Genomic DNA, 13,057 nt, shown 5'->3' on the forward strand with positions numbered 1-13,057 from the left:
TCACCTTATTTTCTTTCTCATTAGTGTCAGCTAAGACACTCACTATTTCTAACTCTGAATCCTTGGCGTTAATGCGCTCGAGGACCTGGACTATCTTAGACACCAAACCCCTCCAAATACCGAAGGTCTCTTCAAGGTCGGTCTGTAATATGGATGGCACCCTTTTAATACCCAAGCTCTCAATTCTGTCCATCAATGTTACAATTCGCTCCCATGCCGAACCTAACCTCACATGGAGGAGCTCCTTTTCGTCTATTAGATGGGCTAGCATTTTGGCTGAAGGGTGCTTTATCCTTTGGGGCCTTTCATTCCTACGTTCAGCCTCAGAAGGAGGTATACCATCTGTATCATCTTGAAATTGCATAGACATTATGTATTCTTAATAGCAAGTAAATTTACAACAAAGGCAAATGCAATATACCTGCAAGTAAATTTACAATAAAGGCAAATTCAATATATAATACAATTCACAGCACTTAACCATAGCAATATATATCACTAAGTAACTATACTTTACAAAGATTGTGACCTTTGGCGCCAGACTTTGGTGGGCAAGCTGCAAAATGTCAACTGACAGCAACTTGCCACTTGATACCTCCCTTGCCCGAGTGACGTAAACTGCCAAAATGGCGACTTCGCCAAATTTTCAAGCACCTCGTGCTCTGCGGCTCGAGGCCTGCCGCCGAAGGAGCACCGAGGCTGGCTTTGGAAAGGAGGAGAGAAGAGACGCCTCCTCCCCGCTGTGAAGGGAGGTCACCACCGCAGGTCGATGAAGCAGGTCACCACCGCAGGACGATGAGGCAGGTCACCACCGCAGGACGATGAGGCAGGTCACCACCGCAGGACGATGAAGCAGGTCACCACCGCAGGACGATGAGGCAGGTCACCGCCGCAGGTCAATGAGGCAGGTCACCACCGCAGGACGATGAGGCAGGTCACCACCGCCGGACCATGAGGCAGGTCAAAGCCGGCCGAGTGCTCCGGCCGAACTCCTGATGAAGAGGCTGTCAAAGCCGGTTGAGTGCTCCGGCCGAACTCGCAGCAGCGTTGCCAGGCCTGTCCAGGTTCTAGCCTGGTTCTGGTGGGCTCCACGCCTCAGAGCCAGCCAAAGAACTGTCGCTGGTGCTCCGCGGCTCGAGGTCTACCGCCGAGGGAGCCCTGGACGTTGCTGGGAACTGCACAGCCTGTGCAAACCCAGAAAGCCACTGGGCTACGTGCGCACACGCGAGCCAAATAGCAAGGAAATAGAGCCCCACTATTTGACTCCTTCAGGTCTGAGAGCGGGCTCCACTGCCTCAGACGCTGGTAGAGTCTTTAGGTATGCAGACTGAGCTCAGGCGGAAAAGCCGCGGCCTAAACTAAACTTCCTAAACTATAAAAAACTATAAGCCGTGCAAGCTAGCTCAAGCGGAAAAACCGCTGATCTACCTCAAAACTGTGCCGTCCGCCGGACAATAAAAAACTATAAAACTGAAACGTGCTGTCCTTTATCCGGGCGAACTGCAAATCCCTATAAGCTGTCCTATAGATATTGAACGACTGAGTCTGGATAACTTCAAAAAAGGATGTTTATTCATACAAGGTTGTAAACCTGGCACAGATCTTAAAGTTGCAGAAAATGAAACAAATTTCTATAGGTTTTAGGTACAGAATTATCCCTGGTTCCAGAAAGCAAAGGTGATTATAAAACCACTATACCCTAATCACGCTGCCTATATTAGAAGGAGAAACTCTTTCCTTCCCTATCTTTACAGCAAAGATTAGTTCTAGAAGCGACAGAATAACCCTGCTCCCCTAACTAGATTTCCTATTCCAGATCAATATAATTCAATACTTATCTAATTTGGATAGGCTTAGATTGGCCTGGTTTTGAGGATGATTTGTCCCAGTTAGCCTTGCACAGCTCCAGCACGTTGGAAGACTATAGCCAGAATGAAGCTCCAAAATGGAGACTAGACCCTGGTAAAAAGGGCGGTCCTAAGATGTTGCATTCTTTGACCAATCACTGCAAAGAAAACTGCAGCCAGCTCTTGCAGATTCCAAGCCATTTTTCCTAGGCTTTTGCAGCCAGAGGCTCAAACAAAATGTAAAGGAGGGAAAACAAACAAACGACCAATAGGTAAGGCAAACCATCGTCCTGGGGGACGGAACATACATCCCTAGGTGGAAAGCTATTTTCAACTGACATGAGAAGGATTGCAGAGAGAAGACTGTAAGAAGATGAAGCTTAAACTTCATATTCCTTGTAAATTCTCTCCATATTGCTTAGTTCACTAGCTGTATAAGTAGTTTGTGTGAACATGATGTGTACATTTTGTGTGTTATATTGTGCTGAATTGTTTCTCAATGAGGTGGGTGGTAAAAAGGATGGATGAAAGGGATCACCAGACGGATAGAGCAGAAATATATAGTATGGTTGTATGGACACATGGCCATTGCCAACCTTTGGCCTGCCCACTTTGGTTTTGGCATTTACACACACACACACACACCAGTTGCATGAAACTTCTAAAGGGTTATTTTCAACTTATTGCTTTTCAGCTGTGATTTTGCTTATGGTTTTTAAAAACACCATATGATTGAAACAAAGAAGTACATGAAACTTTTGGCTTTTTTTTAGAATTGAATATAACAGATTTTACAAAGAAGCAGAAGAAGCAGTAATACAAAGTCAAGGGTTCTGTTTAGATAAGAGAGTTTCATAGCATGTATACAATTGCCATTTTCATATTACTTTTTTTGTAAATGCATGGAGGTCAGAATGGGACTGTGTCCCATGGCCTCCCCTTTATGTTCCATTCATCTCTGTCTCTTTCATCTCTGTCTCTCTGTGCTCTTCCAAACCCCAGTCCCAGGAAATGTCAATACATTCCCTCTCATAATTCATGCCAAGTTGTTTCCATTCTGGCAACAAATGGTCCCCTGGGTTTTGGTCTTGTTTGTTGCTGGCTGAAGTATGCCCCTGAACCATATGTTTCTTTTAAATAATTCTTTTCTCTCCCTTTCCCTGACATGAGCAACACTATACATCTTCCTGTATGATTCTCACCAAGCCATGTTCCTCACCTCACACATCATTTCTTCTGTCTCCATATGTCTATGTATGCATATATGTATGTGTTAGTTTTATATTACTTGAGAGAAGGGGGAAGGGAATATAATATAATGTATAATATAATAGTAGGAACCCCGTGGCATAGTGGATTAAAGCCTTGTGACTTGAAGGTTGGGTTGCTGACCTGAAAGCTGCCAGGTTTGAATCCCACCCTGGGAGAGTGCGGATGAGCTCCCTCTATCAGCTCCAGCTCCCTACGGGGACATGAGAGAAGCCTCCCACAAGGATGATAAAAGCATCAAAACATCTGGGCGTCCCCTAGGCAACGTCCTTGCAGATGGCCAATCCTCACACCAGAAGCGACTTTCTCAAGTCGCTCCTGACACAAAAATAATAATAATAATAGTGATATGTAAAGATATCACTTTAGTGAAATTTGGGAGAGAGAAGTTCAGACTAGCTGCCAGAAATGTAAGGAGGTAAGGAAGGTTATTGGAAATCTTCTGTGCCAAAGGTTACACACCCCCATTGTAGCACCATCACAGTAACTGCCCAAAAGAATGCAGGGAGAAGGATATCCTGGCTTGTATCAAAAACTCCCAAACTTGCAAGGAAGAGGTGGAGACCGCACATTCTATAGTAGGTGTTCAAAGTTGAAATTAACATTGGAAACTCACAGAGAAAACACTAGGGCAAGATGGTTGTCTAGGTTAGAGCTTCTTAAAGTGAGTTTCAAAACCGCAAATGTGGTCATGAAAGTGAATGATGGGAGCCATGAAAAAAATGCCCAAAATGTACATGGACAAAGAGGGGAAATTGGGCAGCTCATTGAGAAAGAAAAAAAATGGTGCGTACTGACGAAGAAAGAGGAGGAATTGGGATCCTGGTTGCGGGAGGACTCCTGTGTTTGGACTAAGAAAGAATAGGGATTGGGCTGCTCGTTGAGAAAGGGGGAAAGTGGTGTGTTTGGACTTAGAAAGAGGTGGGATTGAGATGCTGCTTGAGAAAGGGAAAAAGGGGTGTGTTTGTATATTTTATTCTATATCTATATACCTGGGGTCATGTAAAATATTATCGGGTAGAAAGGGGTCGAAAGTGGAAAAGGACATGGTCTAGATGGCAGAGGTTGGACTGGATGACCCTTCTGATCTCTTCCAACTCTATGATTCTATTCTTCTAGATATCAGGAGGGAAATTATATGTGTACAGTTGTAATTCCTGAGAAATCTTAAGGCTTTAACTCAAGCAAGGTCAAACAGTTTTGTCTTGGGGCCATATTGCGGACCGGGCCAGGAGGGCCGGGCGTGGAGATAGGGGGGTTGTTTGCAAGCTGGGTGGGACAGGCCTGTGAGGGGTAGGGCCTAGGAGGGGGCAGGGCAGGGCCTGGATCATCCTCAGGTTGTCCTCCCAGTATAAGGATGGGGCAGCCTGCCCCATCCTTATGCCAGGAGGAGGGCGAGATATGCAGCAGCTGAGAGGGCTCTGGAGGGCTCTCAGCCACCACATGCCTTCTTTGAGCTGTCCTCCTGGCAAAAGGATGAGGCTGTTCACACCACCCTTATGCTGGGAGGAGGGTGAAACACATGGTGGCTGAGAGCTCTCAGCTGCTGTGTGTCTGCCTTCCCCATGCTGCCATGTCCTTATTCCAAGAGGACAAGGAAAATGAGGAGAAGCTGAGATAAGCACCCAGGGGGTCACATCCCTGGGCCTTAGTTTACCCATACCTGCTTTAACCAGCCTGAAAAGTGTGTGTCTTTGGTTTCAAATCATCTTACGAACAAACTATTCCCTGCTAGCATGTCACACTAATAAGTCCCTTCTCACATGCTATGACACATACATATCAGCACACACAGAGAACAAATGGATGAAGTTTTTGGTTTAGTTCAGGGGTCCCCAAACTTTTTAAACAGGGGGCCAGTTCATGATCCTTTGGACCATTGGAGGGCCAGACTATAGTTGACCACCGAGCAATAATAATTGATAATAATAATGATAATTAAAAAAAAGAGGGTTGGAAGAGACCCTTTGGGCCATTGAGTCCAATCCCCTTCTGCCCCTGTGCACCAAAAGCACAAGCAAAGCATCCCTGACAGATGATGATGATGATGATGATGATGATGATGATAATAATAATAATAATGGTTGTAAGAGAAGAAAAGACCCCTTGGGTCATTTAGCCCAACCCCCTTCTGCCCTTGTGCTATGGGGGCCGGATAAATGGCTTCGATGGGCTGCATCCGGCCCCCAGGCCTTAGTTTGGGGACCCCTGGTTTAGTTCATTTTTATTCAGGACTTTAAAGGATTCAAATAGTTTATTGTCCAATTCATCCCAATGTGTTTTTAACCAGAATTTACCAAAAATTGTTTAAAAATGAAGAATAACAAATGTATCCCTACCTAGAAGTTACTTCCCTTTCCTACATCATCTGAATAGTAGTATTTTCACCACAAGACATAGTTTCTTGGGAGCAGCCACATCATGAAGTATGAGGGAAAGGAGCTAACCTGTGCTCCTTTGAGATCTCTTTTATGTTTTCTTTCTATGGCTGGAATGCTGTTGGTGCATCATGCTGACATGTACAGTGGTCACCTGAGGAAAAAGCCCATGGCTGTAGAGGCTATAAAGACAGCAAGTCAATGGAAAAAATAGGTTTTGTGGAATTTACAGGTTCACTGCATAACCCTAGAAAAAGTGCAACCTCTAGTATATAATGCACCAACATGATTCCAACATGTGTGTAGACAAGAGATGGCTTGGGGTCTGCAGGAAATTCTCTTCTGTAAGTTTTCATTGGACAGTGAATGAATATGGATTATAAAATTGAGTTTGAAAACTTTACTGTTCTAGAACACAGTTGCCATGCTCACTGGGGTTTTTTCATGGTACAGTAGCAAGAAGTTTAAGTAGGATCACTTAGCCCAATCTTCCCTCCCATCCTGACCCATCAGGCAGCAGCCTGTTCAATTGACAGGGCTCTGTATTCCTGCTGATTAGGATGTTGCAGACTGACATTTCCAGCCTACTCCATCCCTACACATGATCCCCAATGCAACAGACAGAAGGAGGATCCCTGCGGCAATAGCTCTTTTCACATGACATGCTGGTGGAAGTGGAAAGGTCAGTCTGCTGCATCCCAATAAAAGGGAGAATAGACTCCTATCATTCATGGCAGCTGTTTCTCATGAACTCAGGATTGGGGACTTTCATAATCTCTACACATACATAGGGGTCATGGATACAACCAATTATGGATCCATAACTCTGGGTTATGCATTCATAACTTTGATCATGAATTCCAGTGATAATTTCCTTGAGGGAGGGCAGTTTTTGAGAATATTTCTCAGCATGTTAAACCCTGGTTTGTATTGGGAAGGAAATGTGAATCTATTTTACACATTCAACAGTAGCCTGTGCTAAAGAATTGCCAATTGATAGAGGGCATTTACCTCTTCCAGTGTGTCCATCTACTGATGTTCATTTACATTGTGATTCAGCCAACAATTATAATAGTATGCTAACAGAGAAAAAGAATGGCCAAAGTCAAGCTGCTTCATAACTCTGCAATTCACCTTTCTTCCTTTGTGTTTAGTATACAATGACAGGCATGTTTTCAATGCCCTTTTTGAGTTGGCACCGACATAAAGGGGCAACTAGGCTTTCATCTTCCTGGGGAAGGAGTGAAATGCTTCACTCATTCTGACTCCATTGGGTACTGACTTTTATGAATGATTGAGAAAAAATATGTTTGGCTCCACTGCACAAAGGGAGGTTTGTTTTAGGGCCGCTTCTTCCTTCAGAAGCAAATCCAGTCTCTGTTTGATGGGACCATTTTGTCCTTAGCTTAAAAAGGACTGCTGTGGTTTTTCTTCTTGATGTCTCTGCCTTTCACAGTGCCTTTCTTTGAAGCATTTAAAACTTGTGGAGTACAAAGTATCAGGACAGAAGGCTTGCCTTATGATGTTTGTATTGTGTACCAAGTTGTTAAACTGCTTTCAGTTTTGAATCTGCCTGATTTTCTACTGTTATGTGATTGCCTTTTGAACTGGTAGCTTTTGTTCATATTTGCTGATATAACTACAGTTCTTTGTTCAGTCGGATTTTCCCATTGTACCAGAATAGTTTTTTCAAAGGAGTGTTTTTTTCCACTCATTGTGGCCTTCACTTGAGTAAAAAAAATCTCTATTTTAAGAGGTTTTAAAATTTTGTGTATAGATTTTGTAGTTCCTAAAAACCCCAAGAGTTTATGTGTTCATACTAAAACATGAGTTAGTTCTCAACCAATCTGAAATAGCTCTATATAATGGTGTAACCCTCATAATTTTATTTATGAAGGTTTTAGTCAGGGGCTGTATAGCTACAAGTAACACAACATAACATGAACAATGATTAGAATATGAAAATGCTGCAATGCCTCCAACCCCTTGAGAAATTACACTTGGAGCGACTAGGGAAAGTGTCCTTGATTACTCAGAATACTTGATTGTTCAGGAATTCATTTTGCAGAAAACAAATATGGGCTAAAAGGCTGAAATTGAGTTTGAGCTATGACCTGCGAGATAACTTTTATAAAATGATTTATTTATTTATCGTATCAGAAGCAAATTGAGATGACAGTTATAGTGTATTAAAAAAAACCCACAAACAAAGTTTTAAAACTTGGCATTATACGAAATATCCTTTGACCAGAAGCTGGCCACTTGGAGTGCCTCTGGTGTCACTGTAAGAAGATCCTCCATTATGCATGTGGCAGAGCTCAGACTACATTGTAGTAAGTGGTCTGTGGTTTGCTACTCTCCACATGCGCATGTTGTGGACTCCACTTTGTAGCTCTATTTCTTAAAACTGGTTCTGCATCTCGTGGTGTTCAGCGCCTTCCAGAAGCAACTTACAGTATAAAATGATGAATAGATATATAAAGAAACATCTAATGTTTCCAGGAAATGTAAAGATAAAGTTGATAACTTTTTCAATATGTGATATACAGTAGAGTCTCACTTATCCAACATAAACTGGCCGGCAGAATGTTGGATAAGCGAATATGTTGGATAATAAGGAGAGATTAAGCAAAAGCCCATTAAACATCAAAATAGGTTATGATTTTACAAATTAAGCACCAAAATATCATGTTATACAACAAATTTGACAGAAAAAGTAGTTCATTACACATTAATGCTATGTAGTAATTACTGTATTTACGAATTTAGCACCAAAATATCACAATGCATTAAAACATTGACTACAAAAATGTGTTGGATAATCCAGAACGTTGGATAAGTGAGTGTTGGATAATAATAATAATAATAATAATAATAATAATAATAATAAAACTTTATTTATACCCCGCCACCATCTCCCCAACGGGGACTCGGGGCGGCTTACATGGGGCCATGCCCAGAGCAAACAATATAACAAGTATAAATACAACATAACATAGAGCAATTAAACAATACAATAAGTAATAATATACAATATACACTACAACGCAAATCAAAGAAACAGTAAAAACAGGGCCGGCCGCATGAATACAAAGATAAAAACTCGGGTGAGAAAGATAAAGGCAATGGAGACCACGGGGGGCAGGGACATACGAAAGTGGAACCGTCTAGAGGAAAGATGTTGGAGAGGAGCAAGAAAAGGAATAAATAACAGTTACTCTCCAAAAGCGCAGAGGAAGAGCCATGTTTTTAAATCTTTTTTAAAAGCTAATAGAGTGGGAGCTTGCCTAATCTCAATGGGCAGTGAATTCCATAGTCGAGGATAAGTGAGACTCTACTGTACTTTGCATTTGAGTTTGAGATACATTACATAATACATGCTTATGGCAGCAAGAATGCTTTATCCACAAATATAGAAATACAAGATTCTGTCTATAGAAATTTCGTTGTTGAAGAGGCATTATTTATCTGACAAATTTAAGAACAACAGAGAAATGTAAGGAAAACTGGGAAGCCGTTGTTACCTATTTGAGAGAAAACTGTGACAAATAATCAGTAATAGAGTACAAAGAAAAGAAAAGAAATATAATGTTCATTTTTTCTGACTCCCCATTGCCAGTTGTAGTGAATCTTACCTATTAGGCCGGGAATGAAACCTGGGAAACAGTGAGTGAGGCATGCCTCCATTTTGTTGAGGAATGCCAGGCAGCCATTTTGAGTATGGTTAGAAAGAGGGAGGAGCTTAGAGAGAGACTCCTAGGATTGGCCAACCAGACCAGATGGGAGGAGCCAAGTCTTAGAGTGCAGAAGAAAAAAAAAAGCTCCAGGGAGAGTTTGGTTTTGGGGTGTGGAGAGGAAAGAGCAGTTTGTAGGGTGTGTAAGAGAGAGAACTAAAAGCTGTGAAACTGACAAGCTAGGTCAGGCAGTTTGGATCTCTTGAGGGAAAGATAACTCAAGGGATTGACTCTCACTACTGGGCTGGTTAATAGAAGGACTCTAGGTTAGAGTTAGTTAACAAGCCAGGGGAACTCGTGTCTATTCTCAGCAAATAGAACGAGGGTTTTTGTGACCAATAGATAGATTGGTTGGAACTGTTTGAAACTAAGTAAAGTAACCTGAAACCTACAACTAAGTTAAGCTGAAGAATGTCTGAAACCATTTAAGCATATGCACCTCTCTGAACTAATCAATTGCCTGTTTTTAAAAAATAATTTTTTATTCTATTTTCAACTTTCAAAAGCCTCCACAGTGTATCTTTCCATCAAGAAGTCTTTATAAAAGTTCCAGCAACACAGCAATAAAATACCACAGAAAAGCCTCATAGTGAACATCATTTTGGGCGCCAAGGGTAGAAACAGTGTGGGCAGGAAATGGGAGAAGCTTGCCTCAGACACATTTAACAACAAAAATCCTAATGACATTTTAGGTTGGTGGCAGCTACCATTTTAAAAGAAAATCAAAAATCAAGCGGTATACCCTCTCTGCTCATTCTTTTATATTGGTGGCAGTGCCATGATATATTTGGTGCCGTCACCTCGTCACTGTGTTTCCTTTATATTGGTGGCAGCGGTGGGATAAAAAGATCCCCCCCTGCCTGAAGGTCTCCTCTCTGCGCTCATTCCTTTATACCAGTGCTTTTGTTTTTTTTCCTGAGCTCAGTATTGTTTCAGAAACAATCAGGCTCCCAAAAGTAAGAATATGAATGTTCTGTTGTGTTGTGTTTGTTATATTCTTATTTGCATATTTTAAAATTATAGTATTATAAAACACAGGACTGAACATGAAATATTTGAAAAGCCTGGTGACCAAAAGGTCATCGCCTGTTGCCATAAAGAAACAAGGGGCGGTGCCACAAAATACTCTGGACAAGCTGTTCCATCCTTGCATTAACGTTATAACAATAATTCTCAACCATTATATTCAAAAGCATAATGGCTTTTGTAGTCTTAATACTGGATAGTCAAATTGCAATGTTAATCTGGGAAAAACTGTTTATCATTTGACAAATAGATATTAGCATTTGTTTCTCATTGTAATTAGGAGGTGATTTTAGATGCATTCAACTAGCCTGGACCCGGGTGGTGTACCATGGCTTGTGGAAGCCAATGATTTCCCAATGAATTCTCCAAGGTACTGAAGCTATTTGAGGGTAGCTTTCAGTATTTTGGACAGCTCCTTTAACATTCCAAAGAAAACCTCAAATAAATTTTCTGTCTCTCTGACATTTAATCACAAACCATCACTATTTGCCTTGGAATTTCATATCATTGCTAGCTATATTCTCCCTGACATGGTAAGCCTATGTCTGGGCTGCTTCGTGCCAGTCAAGAAGTATAGACTCATGTGCATCAATTATCCTGCATACTGAAAATAGAATTCTATTCATATAGGAAATTAAATGATAAATCTTAGGACTACAAAAGTCTTCTTCCTAACATCTAGTTTTCTGGGTGTAGTTTGGAGAAACATATGTGTCTCTTACTAGAATTTGAAGAGTCCAGACACTCCATGTTTATTGCTTCGGTAAGTACTAGGTGTCTATCAAGTTGAAACAGTGCCTGGCATTTGTGAAGTTTGGAAGGATTTAACAAAGTAATCTGCTTGTTGAGAGAAATGGAAAATATCTAAGGAGAACAAGTTTTTTTTTCCATTTCCTCTGGAAGAGCAGTTTGAGAAACAAGCACATGTACAGAGACTTTGTATTACTTATATATTTTTCCAGAGCTTACAGAATGCTTTCATTCCGATTATGACTTCTTTTGACATTTAGGCAGATAAGTTTCCAAAATAACTTCTTCAATGTCAATTGCCCTCTTTGGCTATTCATTATTTCTTCCCGAATATAAGTGGTGCCTATCTCATTATGCGAATGAAAGCTGTGCATGTCAAAATTGGAGAGGAATCAGCATAAATACATTCTCTTTGCTCAATTCATTATGTTGATGGTTAGTCCTTAAACCAGAAAGCGAGCATCTAGGATTTAAGGAAGCATGCCGCATAAATTAGTCTGCTTGTTGGAGAAACATAACACTCATTAAAGTGTTGTCATTGATTGTCAGCAATAGCGGCTGAACAAATCGCATCTCTTTAAAAAGGCTAAGCAACATTAAAACAAATGCACACTTTCCCTAAAATAGACAGTTTGTATTTTTGTACTGTAATATATACAGCACTGTAAAGAAGATACCACTGGGTTTTATTCAAAGAGCAGATGACAAGGGCAAAAAGGGCAAGGGAAGGCAAGTGAAGTGGTGCCATGAAAGCCTGTTCAAATCTATAGGGCTAATCCTAGATCTTTTCCACCTAAGCACATACTTAATGCACAACCACACTGCATCATGGACATGGTTTACTGACAGCACTACCTAGCAACTTGGTGTTACTGTATATGGTAGTGGTGTAAATGGATGAGTCTCAAAATTGCACATCCATGTATACTGTAAATGCCATTGCTGTGTTGTTGTGTGAGTCTTCAAGTCATTTCTGACATATGGTGACGCTAAGGTGAACCTATCACAGGGTTTTCTTGACATGATTTGTTCAGTGTGTGTGCGCATCTTTGCCTTCATCTAACACTGAGAGTTTGCCTTCCTCAATTCTTCTGATATTTGATAGGTTTAGTATACTTTTGGAAGAGAATGCACAGAAAAATATAGACGTCCTACAAAAGAGACAAAGCTTCAATATCTGATTATACTACCATGCCAAATATGTTCCTATGTTCCTATGGTTGAGTAAGAATTCTCCAAATAGAAGTGGACAAATATGATGCATTTTTGAGGTAACCATATAAAATATCTCCTCTTGATAATTGCTTTCACGGGGTTCACATCTTTAAAATCTTGGGAAATGAGATGTCTTGAGAAAGAGACATTAAAGTTCTTCATATAAAATGATGAATGTCATAAGTTAATATGGTTCATGCTTTAGAAATTAATCATGTTAAATCCCAAAGAATGTTAACTTTCACCTGTCGACTGTCCAGTTTGTTTAATGACAGCAATAAATGGTGCATTAGAAATATATTTCCAATACCCAAAGCAAGTGGCTAAATAGACAGTTTCAGTTATTAGTAGATAATATAGATGTAATCCATCATGAGACACTGGGAACATTACATGAAAGTATTCTTCCTCTGATTTCTAAAATAGATTTGTGGTATCCTGGACCTTTAAAAATAATATCTGTCCACATCAATTTATTCTAATGTTCAGATCCTCTCTACCAATGTTCAACAGTAATAGTCTATAGAAATGGAATCCAAGTTTCCCAGGTCAAATTGCCATTTATTCTGATCAGGGTTTTGCAAGGTAGATAAAAAGAGTCCCAAATAGAATAGAACTCCAGTTTCCATTAGTTTCAGCCATCATTAACAAAAATAAATTATCTGCCCGACTTCTAGATGTTTCTAATGACTGAACCATACAGAAAGTATCAAAAACCAAAAAGCAAATTGTAAATAGTTGTTAGGGAAATGATTTTAGTCTAGCCTTTTCCTAGCCATCTCTCTGTAATAACATTTCTTTGTGTGCATTCATATTTTTTATATTTTAATAGGTGACA

The 13,057-nt window shown here is 40.6% G+C and overlaps 1 protein-coding gene across 6 annotated transcripts in view; it reads right to left on the reverse strand.

The window, feature by feature from the left end:
* Window positions 1-1,550: 1,550 nt before the first annotated feature.
* The window catches only part of asb15 (ankyrin repeat and SOCS box containing 15), a 388,284-nt gene continuing 376,777 nt past the window's right edge, over window positions 1,551-13,057 (reverse strand). For all 6 annotated transcript variants that reach the window (XM_062982329.1, XM_062982333.1, XM_062982332.1 and 3 more), the window contains one exon: window positions 1,551-2,152. The gene's annotated coding sequence lies outside the window, so the exon portion shown is untranslated. The remainder of the gene's footprint in view (window positions 2,153-13,057) is intronic.

The sequence above is a fragment of the Anolis carolinensis genome, chromosome 5 (assembly GCF_035594765.1).
Source record: "Anolis carolinensis isolate JA03-04 chromosome 5, rAnoCar3.1.pri, whole genome shotgun sequence".
In the NCBI taxonomy this organism is placed as follows: Eukaryota; Metazoa; Chordata; class Lepidosauria; order Squamata; family Dactyloidae; genus Anolis; species Anolis carolinensis.